This window comes from Schistocerca gregaria, chromosome X (assembly GCF_023897955.1).
Source record: "Schistocerca gregaria isolate iqSchGreg1 chromosome X, iqSchGreg1.2, whole genome shotgun sequence".
NCBI lineage: Eukaryota > Metazoa > Arthropoda > Insecta > Orthoptera > Acrididae > Schistocerca > Schistocerca gregaria.
The window spans coordinates 785568977-785587626 of NC_064931.1; the positions used below are offsets into that span (position 1 = coordinate 785568977).

Below are 18650 nucleotides of genomic sequence, written 5' to 3' on the forward strand. Positions count from 1 at the left end.
CTCACACTAAAAGACTCATCACCACACATTAACCAGTTGTCCATTCAAAGGAGTTCCCCTTTCTCTTTCCTGCCAAACCAAAGGGAAAGAGCTCCATCCAGTTTATCGTACTTGGACTGTTTCGTAGTCTACCGAATTTCGAGTGTTTTTCCTGAAGTCGTTGCACAGGACAGTTCAAGCTTCACTCGGTTCTTCTTCCAATCGCAGATTGTTGCTTTACCAATAACCAGTTCCGTTGCCGATTTAGATACATTCTCACCATTGTCTATCAGCTTCAAAGCATTCAGTTTTTCTTTGACAGTTAAAGTTGTATGTTTCCGTTTACTCATGACGAAAATACGTACACCACTACACCTGAACGATTACAATACAACTGTTGCGTGTGCCAGCGATCGATAACTAACATAGCCAAGCACTTTGCGAGCCAATGGCAGTGCACTGACATCAGACACTACAAAGGTCTTAACGATGCACAACAACAAGGGCAGGGAGTGAGAGTGATCCATAGTTTCCACACTTGTTCCCATTTGTTACCGTGGTGTACGTACTTACTTGCTTGGTATACTTCATTCTAGAAGCTCGTCACCATAATTCCGGCTAATCTGAACAAATCGGTAATCCGAACATGGTCCAGTCCCAATTAGTTCGGATTTATGGGACTCTACTGTATTACAACATAGACAGTGTGAATATCGTACAGCATTTTCACTAAATTTTATTAAATGCTCTTTGCAAATAGAAGACATGGGCATTATGATATTGGTAATGTTATTTTTACCTATATAACACAGATCCTAATAGCTATAATATCATTCAATTTATCTTTTTTCTTATGTGCTGTGTGAGTGGGCTGGATGACTTATCTATTGAAACAGTAGCATTTTCTAATTCATTTACTGTTATTTCTAGATAACTTAAGGTGTGCATGAAAATGGCTTAAGTGATGACTGTTTTGATATACTTTTGTTTTTCATAACAGGGAAAATTCCAAAAATTTGTGGATTGTTAAAACTAGTGTTTTAATAAAAGAGATTTCACATTCATTTTTAATTTATTGCTTCCCGTATGACTACCATTCAAGAATGAGGGTTTCATTATGTGCGCCAATGATTTACTGATAAGGTTACTGCAGTTACAAAGGAAAGATTTGGTCTTGTCCAGTAGACGACCTTTTTTCTTTATTTTGCTGTCAATTATTTTTTCTATCTCAGTTTCTGATGATAGCATTAAGAATAGTGTGTCAGGGCATAAATTGGATTCTAATTTTAAGAGACGATTGTTCTTGAGGTGGACGGGTCAGGTTATTAACTGTTTTTGTGAAGTAGTGATTGAATTCACCTGCTATTTCTTTTTTACTGAAGAATCGTTTTCAGTTTACTTTTACATTAATGTCACTTGGTTGTCATTTTCTTCTACCAGTGTTCATATTAATGATTTGTCATATGCATTTGCTTTTATTTTAGAGTTGTTTGAGGATGTTACCATTTTGTGGCTTTTTGGCTTCACTAACTATATTCCTAAATATCTGCTTATATGAAGTAGGTATTTCTTATATTCTCCAATACTGTGAAGTTTAGTTTGGCTACAGGAGACAAGTTCTGTTTCCCTTTGAGATGATCTGATGGTTCCTACGGTGATCCAGTTGGAGAGTTTTCTGTCCCTGCTTATACTTTATGTTTGTGACAGTTCACATAATAGCAGAAGATTTCTAGGAATGTGTATATTTGCTGCATACAGTTTGAGCCACATATAGAATTTGCCAGCTGTTTTTATTGAACTTTCCTATCTGTACACCATTTTTTTTGTGTTGGCGTATGATCATCGGCACATTGACCTGTATAATTAATGCATTGTGGTCTGAGAATCCTAAATTTTCTGAGGATACTGTGCAATTGTTATTACTTATAACTTGGTCAAGATAACTATTACTATGGTTTGTTACTCTAGTCGGAAATTTGAGCATTAGGTCAAAGTCTTTATCTGTTCATAAAATTTTTGCAGCTTATATGGCTAGTGTCTTCTGAGAGAAAATTTGTGTAAAACCGTCACTTATTAAAATACCATAAGATTTTCCTTTAACTTATTTTTCTCTAACCAACGTTATATTTTTGTGGAAAAACACATCTTGGCATAGGATGATCTGTTATCTGTTATTATATAAACACTCTAGTCTGCAAGCTGTACACATGACAACTCTGTTTCTCTTTCAAAACTATGAGGACCTTATTTGTCTAGTGATGTGGCAGTAATGTTGTTTTTTACAACTTCACAGCTCCCTTAACCTCTAAAAGTTTTTGTTGAAAAGTGACTCAGAAGTCACTTTTGTGGTAACACTGTACTTACTATTTCAAAAGATCTAATGAAATGTTCATTAATATTACTCTTTTTTATGTGAAGCTATGTAACATTTTATTTTGCAACTGTTGGGCAACCCAGCATTCCAGGTGCGTTTCTTAAGAAAAAGTAAGCACCAGTACTTATCACCAGCTATTACTGATAAGTGTGTAGCTCATTTGATATTCGCCCTAACTTCATTACGTTTGAAATTTTCTAACACCAGCTTCAGTAGAGCCTAGCCCGCAAGTTCTTTTCTCTTCCCTAAATTTTGCAATTCTCAAAATATTGCTACTGACTGATGTAATGGTATTATTCAAATCTCAGAATACAGATCATTCATAATACAATGTTACTGTGTCTGGTCCTAGTTGTTCTTTGTTCAGAACTGTATAATGGAATTTTTAGAATGATAGTGTGGTTCTTGGTGACATAGTTGAAATATAAAACTTGGGCTCCAGAAAATTCTTGGCAGTCTTTAAAAACAAATGGAGAGAAAAGAACAGAGCAAGAAATCAGCTGTAAAAAACAGAGCCTAGCATAAAAGCCATTCAAGGAATGTATTGCTATTGTTTAATCAAAATAACTTCATTGGTTAATGTCCAGATTAACTTATTGCAATACCTTTAATTGAAAACAAAATATTTCTGTATTTCAGCATTTTGTAAAACCCTCCAACCCAAGACTTGGAGCAGAAACATTGAAAAATGGCATCTTGATTATACATTCTACAGTCAATGGTTAAAGATTCTTAAAGGTACTCATCTGTATTCAAATAGTTGAACATATTGACTTATTTATTATGTATGCATTGTTCAAATTTCAAGTTATTCATATGTACTTCCTCCTGACCTGGCCAAGTGAGGTAGTGCAATGGTTAGTTCACTAGACTCACATTCAGGAGGATGACAGTTCAAACCTGTGTCTGGCCACCCTTGTTTAGATTTTTGCATGTTTTCCCTAAATTGCTTCATGCAAAGGCCAGGATGGTTTCTTTGGAAAGGCACAGCAACTTCCTTCCATATTTCACATCCATTCTTAATCTGATGAGACCAATGACCTTGCTGTTTGGTCCCTTACCACAAATCAGCCACCACCTCCTGACTTCCACCTACATGAACACTAAACTAAACTTGTGCCTGTAAAATGTGAGTGTACTGAAAGCATTGTAGGAGCAAACTTTAAATAACTGTATTCCACAGATAAATTCATTGCACCTAAAAACATTTGCTCATATTAATTACACTGAAAAAGACTGTATAAAGAAATCAATCCATTTTCATACAAGGACACAGTTTTTCACTGTTTGCCAAAGAATTGAAGCTAAACGTAAAAGACCATATCACAACATGAGATTAATTTATCTGGCTGAGTCAAGGCCAAGATATAAAGAGGATTCTAAAATTGTACAAAAATATAAAAATGAAACATTATTTCTACATTATAAAATGTATGAGTCTTGTGTTCATAAGGGCACAGTGCTTGCAAAATACACAAAATGCTAACTAACTGAAAACAATTAAAATTTTATTCATTCTTTATTAGCTATAAATGTTTTCGTATTTTGGGAATCAGTGCTACACAGCTTAAATTTTTGCTTTCAAGTTATCACACTTATATTAATTATTCATAATTAGTATCAGAATTTCCTATAACTGATACCTGATACCTTATCTCTGAAGGTATGCTAACATGTGGTTTTAGATTTAAAGATGAATGTAAACTGTTCAACTTTAGGCTCGTATCAAGTAACATTTATTGATAATTGTTACATTTTCCAAGGTGTTATATTTTGAAGGAACAATTCTTTTTTCTCTACGAGAATGCTAAAACGTCTATGCATAAGGATAATTACATCACAAAAATTCTGGGAACAAATTTTAGTAGTACACTTTTTTTAAAAAACACTGCAGAGAATACAGTTTACTCATTATTCCAAACAGAAGTGTGATTAAGACACACCCCATGTAGATTTGTTCTCTGATTCTCCCGATTTTTTTGATTTTTGCCTTCTCTGCTTCCCGTAGGCCATTAACCACAAAGTATTTTATACAGCGAATCTGGAAAACATATATAACCAATAATACCAGATTTGTCAAAAACTTGTTTCCAAACACAACACAGCCATTGTAACCACTCACTCTCATATTGCGTAATAATATGTTGATAACTTTATTATACAATGTTATAAAATACGTGTTACAAGAGTCAGATGTGTTGGATGGTGTGTAGGGTCGTGTTGGATGGTGTGTAGGTGACTTCTGACAAAAATACCCAGTTCCATGGATAGTTTCTACCTAATTTGGCTATCAGTAAACACACATAATAAAACTGAATTTTGTTACTATGTCACCATAAATCTGTAAGTCATTATTACTGCAGCCCAACAGACTGACGTATCCTGCTGGGTAACAGTGGTCATGAAACTGATAGGTATAAAATTCATAAATATCATGGTAAACTTTGTGACTACGTCTTTTACAGTTTCTACACGTGTTGCAACTGTTTTATTTACAAAAAATGAACAGTATTTTATGTGATGCATTGTATTTTAGTGATAAAATAAACAATGCATATTAAATTTGTCTAATCAAAGACATATTTTTATTACTAAAGGGGTTACATGAGGGGCCTGTGAATTATTACAAAGGATATAACAGTAACTGGTGTGAATTGATTTCTGTACATTTTAAAAGACATTCTTCTCGCTGAACCATTCAGTCAGTGATGAAAATCATGGTTTATTTTATTTATGTACTTATTTTTTGGCTGTAGCCAGTTTTGACAGTGTCAATTACCAGAATAAGTAAATAGTTTAATATGCTGGGGAACAAGCGCTATGTTCATGTCCTGAGTGTATAATCAAACAAACATGGTACCCAGGATTGATCCTGTGGCATACGGTACTGAAGTAGCATTGTTCCAGATAGGTATACAACATAATAATGACTGTTAGTATACGTTTCTTCAGTTTATATTTCAGCTTATTGATCTCTGTTTAAAAGGTTTCTTATGTATACATAAATAATAATGCTACCGCAAGCAACCACTTTCCCATCATCAGGTGCACTGATGAACTGGTTACCTAAGAGCTCACACAGGCCAAATATATATAAGGCCTAAACCAGCTTCTAGGCCCTCAGTTCATCAGTGGACCAAATGACAGCAATATGTTTGCTTGTCAAAATATTATGGCTGTTGTAAACTGACTTCCAGACATTCACCAGTGTACTATTTCATCATAAACTAAGTTAGGAGTAATTGAAGAAACACAGTTATAAAAGCATTTGAACACAGTGGCTACTCAAAACTTGAAAAATAATTTCCCTGAGAATTCTAGGTACGAGAAGCAAGAGGGCATTCTAAGAAGTCCCTGATAAAATAATGTTGAGGGGGAGAGGGGACCATTTCAAGGAAACAGTTCAGATACACTAGTCATAAGCAGTAGTTTGACTGCAGTTTTTAAACATATAATTTCTGTAGAATAATATGCACATAATTAACTCACTTTGAAATGTGACATATATTAAATTTGTGGTTTATAAAACAAAATAAAATTAAATTTCAGTTCTAGGTAAAAAAAATCAATGAAAATCCCTGAGGCTTCCCTGATTTTTCCAGATAAAATGTAATCCCCCAATAACTCCAGGTATTCCAGAAGAACCACCACCCTATTGACAGACCAAAACAGAATCGTTTGCCAATTATTATATGGTAAAAATTTATTGTCGTGCTGAGATTTCATGTATTTCTCTGTTCTTCTATTTTAGTTTTATGAAATCATGCTGGAAATTTGACATTAAATAAAATTTATCAATAAAGTGTTTCAGTTCTAATAAAACTATTTCTCAGATATTTTTTGAAATGTGTTTAGTTGGGATATAGACCTGTAACTTTGGCATCCTTTAAGACTTAAGTGAAAAATTCCTTTACCAAGAGATGAATTAACTATTTAATTGAGAATATCTAAGTATATTCCTCACATTCCATCACAACTAAATCAAGCAACTGCTATCTATGGTGTCACGAATACATTAACTATATGTAAGCTGCACAAATGGGATCTCAGGTATTATTCATTGTGAGAATGAAAAACCTCAGTGTTCCCAAGAAACCAACCGCTGGGTGAAGGTAATAAACATTGAATATATTTAAGTAAATATGTGTTTGCACATTTTATAAATGTGATTTCTCATTAAGGAAACTATTTATCTTCATTTTCTCTCGCAGCCAGTGATACTGTATGCTGAATTCCTACATATCCAGTGTAATAACAACAATTTCTCCCAACCACATGAGATTTTGAGATTCTTGACAGACGTTTGTTTGTAAATGTTTTCCAAAAACAGAAGTGTAAGATCGCTGTTCATACATGAAAAAAACTAAGTAGTACAGAATGCCTGTGTGAAGAGAAGTGCAAGATCGGTGTTCATACATGAAAACAGAGAAATAACACAGAATGATTCCGTTACTGGTACTGGAAGCGTTTATCCTGTGTTGTTAACACAGGAAATACCGAAAACGATCAAAAGCAAAGATAATTATTTACCATACCTGAATTGTTTTATCTGGTGGTATACAAGCACAAACTCAAATTGCTGAATTATGCCTATTTGAAAGGTTATGAATTAGATAATTTTTTCGTTTGATTAGCCATTTCACCAAATCAGATTACTTTCAGTAGGAGCTTTATGATATAAAACTAATTTCTCGATCTCTTCCGTTTATTGCTAGAAATTATCTAGTCCTTTTTGTCTTGATGTTAATGCATTTAACAGTTCCGAATATGTTGTATATAATTAACCATTAAAACTCACAGTGGGTATTACTAAAGTGACTAAGTAACGTATTCAGTTGACAAACGTTGGTACATATAAAAACAGTGCTGCAGTATGTCTGTTTGTGACAGCAGAAATAATGATGTTGCTTTCAATCTTATCACTGATTACGCAAATCGAAAAAAATGTTGAAACTAAGAACTTTTTATGCATAAAAAACTTACCAAATACATTATTTGTACCTACCTCTATGGGTCTTAGCTCCGAATACAATCTGGTGGCGGGAATGCACTCGCGTAAGCATTTGTCTCGTATTTTAGCGTACTCCCGCATGAAGCGATCAGTCTGCAACAAACGAGACAATTATCAACTCCAAAAACTGAAACAGCTACACTTAAAAGTTATAGTGTACATGTTTCTTACCGAATCATCGTAGTTTGACGCCATAATGAGATGCAATAAGCTCCTTCTTTTGGCTTTAGGTCAATGCTTTAATTTGTTCGCCAATCTCACCTCTATAGCCGTATGTTAGAAAAATAACAGGCAGTGCTTCAACTGTTGCGCCAAAGATCGTTCTAGCAGTCATCTGCGATTACATTGCATAAATTGTATAATCTCTGGAATCTGGTAAGAAGTCAAAGTCGTTTATCCTGCGTTGAAAAGAATGTACCTTACGCAAATGTAAAATAGCTGTGAATTGTACACCTCATTTGAGTCATTGTTCCCAGTTGTGTCCCATGGTAATTCTCAACAATTACTGCCTATCGAACGCACGGATCCGTAACGATATATATCGAACGTGCAACTCAATATTGACCACGTGACTCTGTTGGTGCGAGTTATGGATACATTTTACAGCCTTCACTAGAGCAACGGCAAAAGCCGAACTTTTACTAAGTTGCAATTAATTACAAATGAAAGCAGTAACTTTACTTACATTACTCGTAAGCCACGTCTTCTTCACGCAGTATTCCTTTTCGGGTACACTCTCGCCATGTCAGTCAGAAATATTTGGAGAGTAACAAGAGGATACAAATTTCCCCGCAATCTCAAGTTGTGGAAATACAGGATTCCTGTTTCTTTTTATCGACGATTTCACAGATTTCCACAAGCGTTCGATGTGATGTGTGTGAACAGACGGATCGTCGTATGACTCAAATTCAACACAATGATTCAAAAATTCATGTTGAAATCCTTCTTTCTTTATGGTGTTGTATGAATTAAAGCTTTCTGTTATCGCTTTCGTGCCCGGCAGTTTAAAGTGCTGTATCAGAGACTAATGTTCTCTTCCTCCTTGAATGAATTCGACTTATAAAGCATTTCAGCGATTTTCTTTAAACGAGGCCAAATCCCAAAACAGTTTCAGCATCATTTTTCAACGATCGGCCTGTGGTATTTCCTAGTAGCTATATGTGATTCGTCTGTTTCGACAACCTTGTTTTGTCCACCGTCTGGAAAACACTCTAGTTCGTGATTAGGACGTAACAGACTTCTCGGTAGAAATCGTAGTAGTCGTACAAGGTGTTCGTGGACGGTTGCTTATCAGAAGCTGTCACTTGTAGCGTATGATCTGTTATCCAACAAGAAACTCAAATGATGATCTTCTGGATACATAACTGAAGCATTAGATTGACCATGTGAGACGATCGGTAGTCGAAAGTGCAACGCTTTCACACATTGCTATTCACATGATAAACTATGTTACCTTGCCAAAGCAAAATCATTTATTATCATTCGCGCCACCAGAGTAGTGTGATAAGTCATCGAGTCGCAAGTTCGATATACAGGGTGAATAGCGTAGCACCGCCGATATTGCTGATATGGAAAGTGCTATTCATGTGTGGTTTTCACAGAATGGATTGGGAATCATGACTCGCATGGTAAGCCAATCAATAAATTGTAATAATAATTAGAAATTGTATTTTTTGTGCAAACATACCCTTTTTGAAATGGAACAATGCCTCCTACTATTAAGTAACTAAAAGTAGGGTAAATCAGATTGTCAGTGGTTTGTGTTTTAGGATTTAGTGCGAGTCGTTTACGAGATATCCCATTTTGAAAAGTTCCCACATTGACACTTGTGCAATATGTATGGTAGCACACAAGTGCATACACAAGTTATGTGGATTCTGACCAGCAACGAGACAACTGATCGTGATAGATTGTGTTCAAAATGACTACCGGCAACAACAATACGTGTTTAGAGTCTGGCTATGGAACGTCTGCTGCTAGCATTTCAGTGAAGATGTTCAAGTAGGTTGCAGTAACACGTCTTGCATATCATCATGTGTAATTGGTATGTCATTGAAGACAGCATTTTCCAGCTTTCGCCATAGAAAAAGTCTACAGGCGTTATATCCGGGGAATGGGTCGACCAAGATACAGGTGTGCTGCATCCAGTCCAATGACTTGTAAACAATTCGAGAAGAAATGCTGTAGCATTTCGTGCAGTATCGGCTGGATAGCCATCATATTTGTACCACAGGTAGCAACTAGTCTGCAGAGGAACGTTTTATAGCATTCGTGGAAGAAAGTCTGTTGGGAGGCTGCAATACTTCTGCACGTTCACTGTGGTGTCTATGAAGAGAGGTCTAATGGTTCACTATCCCACACCACAAGCCTACACTCCATGGACGCTGACGTTCCACCGGACGAAGCCAACGTGGATTGTCAGCAGACCAACAGTGGATGTTTCAGCGGTTTACCTGGTCATGATTCATAAATGTGGCTTCATCACCAAACAAGATACATGATATATCGGAAGCATCCTATCTTAAAGCCCATGCACATAACTTAACAATACGATAGCTCGGGAGCTACCGTGTGGATCAACCGTAACAGCAACAAGAACATACTTCATTATAATATATTGGTGTAAGGATAAAGGGAGTGTGTCCAAGTTGTCCGAACATGCATAAACGTTTGGTATTAGGGAAGGGCGAAGGGATCAATTACTAGGATCCAAGCTAAGACGGAAAAGCAGTTGGCGTATATTTTTAGGTACTACATTGCAACAGCTTCTAGTCCCATTGTTGAAATTTTCCGATTTGCCACGAAATGTAACGGTAGATCATGAATAGATTATGTGAAATAAAACTGCCTTATCTTTGTGCACAATTAATCTGTGTGAATAAATTTATTTCACTAAGATCCAAACGTAATAAATATTTTTAATCGAAAGACATTCTCTCAACATGCGGAAGCAAAACTAATTTTCAGTACAGAGGATGTACTGAATCTCGTCAAATTAACAAATAATGAATATTTTTAACTTTACTGTAGTTCATGATAGGAATAGCAGGCTTCATCTTTACGGTTTTAGAGAGACGAATACCAAGAAATTTAGCAGGAGCAAAGTCATTGTTATCATCAGTAACAGATCAATTTAAAAAATATTTAAGTTTTAACACACAGTTCAATGACTTCAAAATAGCACTCTGAGACGATACCTACTATGATACTTCAGTTTTCCTACGATTTGCACAGCTGGCATACCTGTACTGTAATCTATAATCTCCATAGAGTGTGGACATGCGAATTATAACTTTTAGGAAAATCATCTATATACAATTCGAAGAGTAAATGTCGAAATACAGAACCAGCCGGCACAAACCATGTGCCTTCGAAATATTTGATCTGATATTGTTAGACTGCAAAATTTGTTTCTCTCACTTAGGTATGATCTCATTAAAGACATCTCTGAGTCTCTAAAACCATAGCAGTAGATTTTGTAGCAGAATTATGTGTCTGACAGAGTAAAGTGCCTTCTTGAAATCCACACCCAGTATGTTTTCGGACAACCTGGATTCCGACGATAAAAATAAAAATGAAAACAATGTTTTCAAGTGCTCTCACTACCGATAAACCGGTTCTGAATCCAACCAACTCTGAATGTTATTTGCAGACAGTTGTTAACAGATTTGGAGCACCACTATATGGCACTGTAAGCGGCAGAATACGCTAAATAAAAGATGCAAAATACATGGCTGTTCCTGTGCTTGTGTCTGAGGTGCTTCACGTTGACTGTATCAATGCAGGATTGAGTGCTGCTGGTGACTATGAAAAAAGGCGTTGGACCAATGTCTGCAAAGGGTCTGGAGAAAATGATAATGAAGTTCGAAAAGACAGGTTTCTTTTCAAGTGCAATGTCTCAGAATGAGGAAAAAAATGATTAGACATCATTAGAAGACATGGCCACAGCATTTGGGTAGGGGGTTGGGGGTTGAGTGGAGCTGCACATACATGCAGTGCACCAGGAGTTGCTTGAACTTTTGGAAATAACTGTGAGCACAGTTCATACAATTCTATATAACATCCTGTGTTGCTATCCATACAAAATTACCTAGTTTCAAGAGCTGCTTCATGCTGACCTGCCAATCAGACAAATGTTTGCTCTAGAATTTCTTGCTCACATGGAAATGGATAATGAATAGCCATGGAATATTGGACAGACAGATGAAGCGTATTTCCATCTCCAAGGACACATCAGTACACAGAATTGCAGCATATGGGCGACAAAAGTAAAGGGGCAAAGCCTTTGCTGAGGCTTTTTGTTAGTGTTGGTTGCATACATTCAGGGGAAAACTTGGTTGAATTATGACACCTCTATTCAACCTATTGTTCTGTTGATTGGTTTATGATCATTGGGGATAATTTGACCTTTTCAGAACCCCCACCCCCTCACCCCACTTCCTCTTCCACACGCCTACAGGAAAAACCCCATGCCGATACAAGCATACCTTAGATATCAAATTAATTGACTAAGTAATTAAACCGATAAATTAATTACACCTAATCCTCTGGGAAATCCCTCACCTCTCCCCACCAACACCTCTCCCCTCCCCCCTCCGAAAATTGGTGAGAAAAGGGCTCTGTATGTGCTGGAGAGGAAGAATCTCACTACAAGTAATTCAGATCAGGGTATCATTATGTAACAATTCAGCAGTAAGCAATCAGAACTGATAGGATGTTCAGTTATTTGAATTTTGGTCTACAGGTGGTACGCCTCTTTTGCCTTGTCATTATGTGGATGACCTTTCTCCACATAATAAGGATCTTCTATGGACCAGTGTGTGGAATGTCAGATCCCTTAATTGGACAGGCAGGTTAGAAAATTTAAAAAGGGGAATGGATAGGTTAAAGTTGGACTTAATGGGAATTAGTGAAGTTTGGTGGCAGGAGGAACAAGACTTCTGGTCAGGTGAATACAGGGTTATAAACACAAAATCAAATAGGGGTAATGCAGGAGTAGGTTTAATAATGAATAAGGAAATAGGAGTGCAGGTAAGATGCTACAAATGATATAGTGAATGCATTATTGTTGCCAAGATAGACATGAAGCCCATGCCTACCACAGTAGTAAAAGTTTATATACAAGCTAGCTCCACAGATGATGAAGAGATTGAAGAACTGTATGATCTGATAAGAGAAATTATTCAGATAGTGAAGGGAGATGAAAATTTAATAGTCATAGGGCGCTGGAATTCGATAGTAGGAAAAGGAAGAGAAGGCAAAATTGTAGGTTAATATGGACTGGCAGTAAGGAATGAAAGAGGAAGCCACCTGGTAGAATTTTGCACAGGGCATTACTTAATCATAGCTGTCACTTGGTTAGAGACATAACAGAAAGTTGTATATGTGACATAGGCCATGAGGCACTGGAAGGTTTCAGATAGATTATATACTGATAACACAGAGATTTAGGAACCAGGATTTAAATAGTATGACATTTCCATGGGGCAGATGTGGATTCTGACCACAGTTTATTGGTTATGAACTGTAAATTAAAACTGAAAAAACTGCAAAGAGGTAGGAATTTAAGGATATGGGACCTGGATAAACTGAAAGAACCAGAGGTTGTAGAGAGTTTCAGAGAGAGCATCAGGTAATGATTGACAGAACAAGGGAAAGAAATACAGCAGAAGAAGAATGGATAGCTTTGATAGATGAAATAGTGAAGGCATCAAAGGATCCAGTAAGTAAAAAGAGAGCTAGTAGAAATCCTTAGGTAACAGAAGATATATTGAATATAATAGAGGGAAACATTCCACGTGGGAAAAATATATCTAAAAACAAAGATGATGTGACTTACCACACGAAAGTGCTGGCATGTTGATAGATACACAAACATACACACAAAATTCAAGCTTTCGCAACCAACGGTTGCTTCATGAGGAAAGAGGGAAGGAGAGGGAAACACGAAAGGATGTGGGTTTTAAGGGAGAGGGTAAGGAGTCATTCCAATCCTGGGAGCACAAAGACTTACCTTAGAAGGAAAAAAGGACAGGTATACACTTGCACACACACACATATCCATCCGCACATACCCAGTCACTAGCAGACATTATGTAACAACTTCACATCTGTACCTGCCATCTGAGAAGAACTCAGTGCAACATTCTGCATCATCCCACACCATTGGCCAGAGAGTATCAACAGCCATAATAGGGAATTACCATCCTTTCTGTAAGTTGTCATTAACACCACAATGCAAATGGCTACATTTAGAGTGGTGCCATGACCAGCCATGACTGCTGATGAATAGCACTACATTTTGATTAGTGATGAATTACTGTTCCGCACTAATTCAGGATGATCATCACCAGAAAGTATGATGGCAACTTGGGGAAAGGTCTCAGTCTTCTAATATTTTAGAGAGGAACAACAGTGTAATACATGGATTAACATTACTTTGTGATTGACATTTCAGTGACTCGAGTGGCAGGGGCTGGTGTCAGCCAATCACAGCTGCTTGTTGGGATCAACATGCTCACACTGATGTCTGGGCTGCAGAGCTTAGCCATATGATGTGGTGCACAGGGTTTGGGAGAGGGCCCGGAGGTAGGCCACAAAGATGGGAGGGAAAGGAAGGGGAGACAAGGGAGCCACAGAAATGTAGTGATTTTTGCATCTGTTGTGCAACTATAAAAATATTTTTATTCAAATAAATTTAAGCTGTATCTACTGCCGAAGTTAGTACTTTTGTAAACTTTAGCTTTCTGCACGAAAATACTGAAAAGAAGAGTGTCAGATTCTCAATCTTTGTTAAGTAATCATAAATAAATTGTTTCAAAATTTGATTCCTTGTGTTACATGTTACTATTCCAAGACATATCTTGGCTTCACTGGTCATAGTTATTGTGATGTTTCAAAATCAAGAAAACTATGTGGAGGAAATGTAATTTGCATAGTAATGTTATGCAGCTATGCAACACAGAGTTGTCACCACTCGCTATGCTGAATACATTTACGTTTTTCATGTTTCTCTTTCTTATGCAGTTCAGCAGATCAGCCACATCTGCAGTCTAAGTTGGCATTACAGTTAGTGTGTACTGTGAAAAGATTAAACAAAATGAAGTTGTCTGTGTAACACATTGGTGTAAGATTAAAGCACTGGACTAGTAGTGAAAAGATTTTTAGTTGGATCAGAGTACACATCAAAACTCTTTTTAAGCTTATTTGTTATTTTTTTTCTAAGAAAGATATGTTCTCACAGTAATACAGCCATAAAATTAATGGCACTCATTTTACTTAGTACTAATATTTTTATCAATTTAAGAAACTAAATGCTTTTTTACTTTATTTCTACATGCATGAATGTAAAAAAACTGACACTTTATACAAATCACAATTTCTAAATTTTAGTTGTTGAATGTTATATTAAAATGCCTTGTTCATATCAAAGAAAAAACATTTAATTTCAGGGAAGCATCAACAGAAGCATTCCTTAGGCATGAAGCCACAAGGAATTAGATAAGTACAGTTAATAGAAATTTAATAGAATGTATTTCTGCTCCTATATTACATATTCTGCATAACAGAGTCGAAATTTTCAAAGCAAATATGCTGGAAGTGTAACTCTGGAAAAGGAAGAAAAGCAGCAATACAAGATAGAATTAATGATTGAACAATGGATCGACTCCAGCTATCAAAGCTTAGACCCAAAATGTACTTTATGTATGTAACAGATGGATGCCCTAGTGAGAAAACTGACACATTAGAAAACAGTGTAACTGAGTTAAGAGTGTGTTTATAGCAGGATAAAGTCATTCCATTGAACACTGTTATACCCATCTGTTACATACATAAATCCTCAATCTTAGCTTTGATACCTAGAGATGATCTGTATTCCGAATAATATTTGCACCTTGTATCTTTAGAGCATATACACTGCTTGATAGCTGCTAAGGAAAAACTGACACTTACTGAGGAACAACTGCCAACAACTGACGATTGCTACCAATGACCCAGCCAATTATAGTAAAAGGAGGTGTAGAATGTAGGACATATTAAGTTCAGTGAATCCAGTGCTTGAAAGCTCTATATGCATTCGACAGTTCATGCAGTATGGTGCTCGAAGAAAGCTGTTGTGAAACGAATTAGTATGATATACTGTGTGGAACGGCGACATTTCTGCACGAAATCATTTGTGTACTTACGAACTTGTACGAGCAATTTGATATCACTACTGTGATCACAGTAATTGGTGTGACCTTCTGTGTTACCTCACGATTAGAAAAGGCTGCTGAAGGTGGAAATGGTATGTGAAAGCATGCCAGTGGTCACAGATGAACCACCACACCGCAAGAGGGATGTAGCCCTAATGTCAATTAGGTACAAACATCTCGTTCCTAGGTGGATTGCTGCAGACCTTGCAACTACTACTGGTAAATGTGTCTCTGTCAGAACCATTTAATAGCATTTAAATCAGGCTGGTTTTTATGCTTGGAAGAAAGATAAATGTATCCTATACCAATCCCGTCATTGTCAAGAGAGAATTCGAAGGTGTAAGGAGCATATTGGATGTGGTCAGAAACAATGGCCCAGAGTGATGTTCTTCATTGAATCCCACTTTACTGCAGCAAAGTGATTCTGGCCACCAGCTAGTGTGGAGAAATGCGAAGACGTTACACACCACAGAACACCCAGAATGTCGTCGGTATGGCCTAGGCATTATAGTGTGGGCAAGCATTATGCATAATGGCCGAACACAACTGCATATTCTGGGGTGATGTACCGTTACAACACAGCAGTATTTCATGAAAATTATTCTGGATCACATTGGTTTGTTTCAGGGCGCAGTACGCCCTGACTCTCTTTATGGACGACAATGTATGCCGACACAGGACTACTGCAGTGTCAGACACAATAGAAAGTCAAGATATTGAACATATGGAACAACCTGTGTCCTTCCCGCACCTAAATCCTACAGAGCATGCTTGTGATGTTTGGCAGACATGTTTCTCACCAAAAACCCTCCCCTAACCCTTCAAGCACCGGTAACAACCTTATGAGAGGAATGGAACAATCACCAAGGAATCTTCAACAGTTAGGTGGCCAGAATGAATAATAAATATAAACTGTGCATTAGTGCCCAAGAAAGGCATTTCCTCAGTGAAAGTCCGATATCAATTTCTGTGTTGACAGTCTGATCTGCGTCCAACATGAACATTATTTGTATCGGCTGTCCTGCTTTCCCACATGGCAAAACCTGTAGCATTTTTATTTATAAGTACACCACTCCACCTCTATTATGTATGTACTGTGTTCCATGTAGTCCATCATTGCCTGTGATTATTCCTGTCCAATAGAGTCTCTGTTCCTTAGCAATTAACAATCAATATATTAAGCGTTGAAGGTACTAGTAGGATTAGTTGTGTTTTAATAACATTTAAGAAAGTACAGTGAAGAGCCAAAGAAACTAGTACACATGCCTAATATAGTGTAGGGCCACTGCGAGCACACAGAAGTGCCGCAACACAACAGGGTATGGACTCGAATATTGTCTGAAGTAGTGCTGGAGGAACTGACACCAAGAATCCTGCAGGGCTATCCATAAATCCGTAAGAGTATGATGGGTGCAGGTTTCTTCTGAACAGCACATTACAAGGCATCCCAGATATGCTGAATAATGTTCATGTCCAGGGAGGTTGGTGGCCAGTGGAAGTGCTTAAGCTCATAAGAGTGTTTGTGGAGCCACTCTGCAGCAATTCTGGACGTAGAGGGTGTAGCACTGTCGTGCTGGAATTGCTCAAGTCCGCCGGAATGCACAGTGGACATGAATGGACGCAGGTAATCAGATAGGATGCTTACATACCAGTCACCTGTCAGAGTCGTGTCTATACATGTCAGGGGTCCCATATCATTCCAGCTGCACATACCCCACACCATTACAGAGGCTCCACCAGCTTGAACGGTCCGCTGCTGGCATGCATGAGGTTGTCTCCATACCCGTACACATCTGTCCACTCGATACAATTTGAAACGGGACCCGTCTGAACAGGCAGAATGTTTCCAGTCATCAACAGTCCAATGTCAGTGCCGACAGGCCCAGGCGAGTCATAAAGCTTTGTGTCGTGCAGTCACCAAGGTTACATGAGTGGACCTACAGCTCCGAAAGCCCATATTGATGTTGTTTCATTGAATGGTTAGCACGCTGACACTTGTTGATGGCCCAGAGTTGAAATCTGCTGCAATTTGCGGAAGGGTTGCGCTTCTGTCACGTTGAACTATTCTCTTCAGTCGTCGCTTGTCCCATTATTGTAGGATCTGTTTCTGGCTGCAGCGATGTTGGAGATGTGATGTTTTACTGGCTTCTTGATATTCACAGCACACTCGTAAAATGGTCGTATGGGAAAATCCCCACTTCATCGCTACCTCGAAAATGCTGTTTCCTACTGCCCGTGCACTGACTATAACACTATGTTCAAACTCACTTAAAGCTTGATAACCTTCCATTGTAGCTGCAGTAACTGACCTAACAACTGCGCCACACACTTCTTGCCTTATACAGGCATTGTTGACCACAGCACTGTTTTCTTCCAGTTTACATATCTCTGTATTTGAATACACATGCTTATACCTGTTTATTTGACGCTTCAGTGTATAACCAAATGTTGTCATTTGGTCATGGAGTGACATTTGGTAACAATTAGTAGGTAAACATCTGTGCATAAGATAACACACTCCACCTCCATAGCAATCCATGTGTATGTTTTTTAAGGTGTATGTAAGAGTTGCCTTCAGTATTTGGTATTGTGTGGGTTGACATCAGGAAGACTTACACCTTGTTAACACTTTGTCTGGGTGAGGATCTGTATCATAGTTCGATACTAAAGAAACTTGGCACAGCACACAAAAAGAGCATATATACACCCTTGTACATTTACATATAGACAACAAAAATGTGCAAAACATGGAAAAATGGTACATATGAAAAAACATCCGAAAAATGGAGAAATGCGGAAACTATGGAAGAAAGGAAGAAATGAAAAAATATGGAAAAAGACATATTGAAAAACCCAGATACATCTGGATATGTCCCAGTAGTAAAGAATATCTATGTTTATGCTGACGGAGTAGTCGAAATTTGTGGCATAAGCACGGGATATATAGGAAACACATGACCCCAAGCACACATAGTTAAAAATAAAAAAAAAGACGTTATACAAACATAGTAAAAGTAAAATGCAATATAGAGGGCTGTAGGTCTTTAATGTAATGAGAAGGTGTATGAGTGGATATAACACACACACACAC

General features: G+C 37.4%; 1 protein-coding gene and 1 long non-coding RNA gene across 2 annotated transcripts in view; both read right to left on the minus strand.

The window, feature by feature from the left end:
- Positions 1 to 18650, minus strand: part of LOC126298539 (uncharacterized) — a 305895-nt gene that overhangs the window by 52297 nt on the left and 234948 nt on the right. The gene's annotated exons all lie outside the window — the stretch shown is intronic.
- On the minus strand, positions 4303 to 7667 carry LOC126298542 (uncharacterized). Its single transcript, XR_007552619.1, has 3 exons — positions 7536 to 7667; positions 7359 to 7457; positions 4303 to 4394 (listed from the first exon to the last, which is right to left on the minus strand). It is a non-coding gene; the product is annotated as an uncharacterized LOC126298542 (long non-coding RNA).